This window comes from Leuciscus leuciscus (assembly GCF_965113295.1).
Source record: "Leuciscus leuciscus genome assembly, chromosome: 14".
NCBI lineage: Eukaryota > Metazoa > Chordata > Actinopteri > Cypriniformes > Leuciscidae > Leuciscus > Leuciscus leuciscus.
The window spans coordinates 7,759,020-7,764,531 of record NC_138738.1 but is presented as its reverse complement, the minus strand read 5'-3'; positions in this window follow the sequence as shown (position 1 = coordinate 7,764,531).

Below are 5,512 nucleotides of genomic sequence, written 5' to 3'. Positions count from 1 at the left end.
CTTGGCATATGGGATTCAGAGAACTCAGTCCTGTAGGATGAGTAACAGTAGCGATAAAAAAAAATCATCAGATCCATGAACTTTTGTTTTAAAGGAATAGTTCATCCAAAATGAATGAGGAAATAAGCACATATTTATATTTATTTTTAAACATCCTTATAGTCTTCAAACCTGTATGACTTTCTTTATTCTGTAAGGGAAAAAATACATACAGATATCTGGAAGTGTTTTTAGAAAAGGAATATTTTACACAATTTCATACTCTGTTAACTCAAGAACTGTTGTGACCGGACCATTAAGTCAGTGGTTTGAACTCAAGAATTGGATCAGAGAGCAAATCGTTCTTTTGAGCTGGTTCTTTTCAATGAACCATTTGATCCGGTTCACAAATCGGTCTAAATGGTTTGTTCACAGATGGGCTGATTTGTGGAGTAATAGAACCATTGAACCTCACTGAATCAATGGTTCTCAAGTTCAGCTCATTGGAGTTGAAAACTATGAGTGAGTAATAAATTCAGTTTTGGTCTCTTCAGATGGTGACTGTGAATTGTATGGATATTTTTTGTTAAATGTGAATTTCTGTGTTCTACAGAAATAAAATGACGGGTTTGAAGTGTCAAATAATGTATTTAATTATTTATTAAATTTTTTGGTATTTAAAATTTGAATTTTACCTAAACCCAGTTGAAGTGAATTCACTTTATAACTACTGTACTTTTGGTGTGTCGGTTGGTCTGATCAGGCAGACGCAGTTAATCCTTCAAGTTTTGTGATTTGTTGTGAAATAAGGGCAAAGTTCAAGAATTTGTTACATTTGAAATGCTAGATGTTGTTCTGATGAGCGATCGTAATGAATATTTGACTCTGATCATGTGTGTTCCCTAAGGCAGGGAGCATGGAGCTTAGCGGCAGGGTTAAGCTAAGAGCTTCTGTCAGCTTTTCTCTACAGCAACACGAACACTCCAGCTGTCTAGAATGTAATTCATGGTCCAGTCACCGGGGGAAAAAAGCTGGCAACAGTGTCACTTACACCGATCCGCAACCTCAGGATTTAAGCAATATGTCTACTACAGGAATGTAATGCTGACACATTTTGAGTAAACCTCATCTCCTGAAGTCTCTATTAGATGGGTTTGTTGGAATGAAAGTAGAGACAATAATTGTGTCTGGAGGTGGTGGCTGTAAATTAGTAAGAGAAATGCGGCAAATATATTTTCCTTGGATTACAACTTGGATTTTTATCGACACAGGGTTTCTAGAGCTTGCCAGAAAGCCTTGTTAGTTTGGTTTCTGGTGAACTGAAGAGTGGTTGTGACCCTACATGTATATTGTATGAAATACTAAATTGACATACTGGAAACTGTATTCAGAGATTTCAAAAGTGTATGTATTTAAATTCATCAAACGCAGTGCTGTAGCTGCTTGGAATTGATTCACATTGAACAGTGTTATTGAGAACAGCATAATAAAGATGCATCAAAATTGCTGCTTTCTGTAGAGTAGTCATTTAAAGTGACAGTAAATTGTGGACTTCACTTCTCAATTAACACTATATGCACCCACCGGTGTGAGTCAAGTAACCCTGCATGTTTTTGTCTGTTATAGGTCACATACCTCATAAAACTATCAATCAAAACACCTCTGACGCACACTCTCATCTTAAATGCAGAGTGCTAACATTTTTCAAGAGCTCTATTTCTCCTCAATCTTCTGTGATACTATTCCCAGATGAGTTTCATAACTGCTAGATTGAAAGGAAAGATTTCATAAACAAAATGATTGGTTTTCCTTTAATATTTATGTGCAGCAGTTGTGTATATGTATAAAAAATGGATTGGTAAGATTTTTTAATGTTTTTGAAAGAAGTCTCCTCTGCTCACCATGGCTGCATTTATTTGATCAGAAATACAGTAATATTGTGAAATATTATTACAATTTAAAATAATTGTTTTCTGTTTGAATATATTTAAAAATGTAATTTATTTTTGTGATGGCAAAGGAGAATTTTCAGCATCATTACTCCAGTCTTCTGTCACATGATCCCTCAGAAATCATTCTAATATGCTGATTTGCTGCTCAAGAAACATTTCTTATTATTATCAATGTTGAAAACAGTTGTGCACAATTTAGTGAATAGATGATTTTTGATGAATAGAAAGTTCAAAAGAACAGCATTTATTTGAAATAGAAAGCTTTTGTTACATTCACTATACTGTTCAAGAGTTTGGGGATCTCCGAATGCAATGTAATGAACTGAGCTTTCCATCTTTACTCTCCTCATGTTACACTGCATTTGGAGATCGACTACTTTTGACTGACAAAATTCCAGCCACCGGAAACACTAACTGATAAAGTGAGTCGGACAAAACCTTTCTTTTTAGTAAACTTTGTGTACACAAACAATGTTTTCAATGCTCTAGTTCATGTGTAGAGCCCCTGGTGATACTTCAAGCACAGTTTCATGTTGTGTCGAGCCTCCTTAGTGTTTTAAAAATAGCGATTTTGATGCTATCATTGTAGTGCCCCTAGCACTCCCATTCAAAAGGCATTTTGACCGAAAACAAAAATACGGTCAATCTTAAAAGTGGCGTTTCCATTCTAATTACGCTTTTACACGAATGTTTGACTCGGGTAGATTAACAAAAATAGCCTAGGTTGCAATTTGGCGAGAGTTACCCTTTAGCGGACCCTCGCACACGCTGAAAGTATAAAGGCCGTATTAGGTCCTTTTTTGAGTACGACTACGAGTACGAGCGCAGTATCGGTATCGTTGCATCCCTACACACACACACACACACACACACACACACACACACACACACACACACACACACACACACACACACACACACACACACACACACACACATATTTATTGTATACATACATACAGGGATTAAGGCAGACAGAACACATTATAATCAAACTACTATAAATTTGGTGTTGATTTATAGTGTAAGCAGTACATCAAGATAAGTTTATCTGCAGACAGCTTCTTATCAGGGATAACCATATTTGTAGGAGATGAAAAATAGCCATGCCTAGCAACTGAGACATATGATTGATTTATAAATATGCCCAAGGGAGGCCTAGAAAGGGTCTTGAGTCTTAAGATGTCAACCCCCAACTAATGGAGGCAAGGCTCCTCTTACTGCTCTGACATTTTTTTTGTCAGATTTTATGACTTATTGAATTATCTTTTCCCCTTCTCTGGTTCCCCTGCTCTTAGGATTGCCTGTGGTATTTTATATGCATAAACAACATATTGAGACAGGTTATCAGTTATTGGTCTCATCATCATCATTATTCATTTACATAATTATACATGTTCATTTGTTAACATCTATGACATATGCATACAAATACTTACATACATATACAAAATAGTCTATATTGTGAGGATATTGTGGGTTGTTATTTTTCTCTATAATCCATAAATTCTGACCTATTTTCAGCATTACATTTTCCCTAACCCATTAAAATTAATTGCCTTCCAGTATAATCGACCAGCAGAGTCGGTGGTTGCTGTGTGATTTGAGACCAATAAAATAATGGTGTAAAATAAAGATTGTTTACATTTATAGATTAATGTAAGAGCTGCATGTCATACAATTTGCTCCATACTAAGAAAACAGACGGTGTAGCAACTGTCATCATAAAATGATAATAGGAAACCACTTTTAAGGGAATAGGGACCATCATGACAGTTTATTGGCCCAACAGATAACTATATGCATCTTAATGAGAACTCTTCACTATAGTGGGAATCTAACATTTTGCATCTCTACTGTTAAGAAATAACAATAATATTGTGAAATGACATAAAAAAGTATTGATACCACTTTATTTAAAGCATTTATGTTAATGGTTTATAAAAATAATGTATGTTATAATACATTATATCTTTTCATAAATAATTGCAATAAGTTCAAATGCATTATATTTGCAGATTCCTTGTTACATCTGAAATTGGTTGTTTGTCATGTGTTTAAATGCATTATACTTTCTAAATGTTTGTTCGGTGATTACAAGTATTATAACTGTAGTTACAATTATTCATAAGACCATACAATGCATTGTGAGGCGCATTACAAGGCATAATTAATACATTAAAATACTTTATAATGCATTATAAATAAAGTCTTTAAGTAAAGTGTTACCACAATATTTTAGCCATTTACTAAACGAATCAATACACATGCTGCTTTTGTTTTCTTGAAAAAATGCTCATATAGGTGGCTCAAAATGTTTCATCTAAATTCAATGAAGATGCTTTACAAAAAAGCACCCAAAAAAGCAAAAAAATTAAATAAAAAATCAATACATAGTTATGGCTTTTATCCATTGATATGGAGTAGTCCAGGGCCATCATTAACACTTCAGGCAACCCCAACCTGTGCTGATTGGCCAGGTGCATAATTATTATATTATAAATACTAAACATTGCATTGGCTACTTACTTTGTGCCCCGTGCCCCGTGCTCTTTGTTCAGCTTTGAGTGTTGACTTCTCCTTTGCTACCCAATTTGAGATGGTCCTCAAGGTGTCCTGTTGCTCCTTCGGGGTGTTGGCTGAGGGATAGGCTTACCCTTGATCAAAGACATGAGTGTGATGAGGATCTGTGACTCCTCCCTTAGATATGGGTCCAGGCTGGAAGATGAAGCTTAGAGAGTCTTATTAACTATCCACTGAAAAAGAAACTCCAGGAGCAAACGCGCAGTGCAGCAGTGACAGCGGAGGAAGCAGCGTCCTCATGATGTGAGAAAGGTAAGCTTCTGCTTCTCAGAATGATGCGTAGAAGCCTACTGATATTGATGATTTCATTCTAAAAACTGTGTATCATTTGGCGTTATAATTGTGTACCATTTAAAAAAAATGCTGCATGGGTCATAGGAGACGGCATAAGAACAACATCTAGTTTATATTGACAAAATAAATTGGTTCTCTCTTGAAGTTTTAAATGAAAAGCCATTGTTTTGGGAGATAAATGATTCTTAATGATTTATGGGTTGCATTAACTTTTAATTGGCCAAGTCTGAAAATCCTTTGCTTGTTGGATACAAGTTTAAAGTTACAATGGTATGGTCAGGCCAGGGTGTTATGGCCCATATATGGATAAGAAGAGACAGAGAGGTCATAACTCATTATGAAATAGTGACTCTTAAGTCTGACATATGCACATGAGCACATACATAACTACGCCACAGGAGCACAGTACTGATGTTACATTTGCCGAACACTGTCAGACCATTTAAAAAATGTTGTGGCAGTAAAATGCTCCAAATATAACGCGGACAAGCATTTAAGTACTTTTAAGTGATGACTTTATGGTGACATCGGTATGCATTCATATGGCACTTCTGTATAATATTTCTTTCTTTTTGTCTCTTTCTGAATAGATGTGTTCAGCTCTTGAGAATTTTAGGACCTTGTGCTTTGTGAATTCATACGCAAGAGTAATGGATTTATAATGATAAGTCACTTTGCAGGTACAATAATAGTTCGTACAAGTG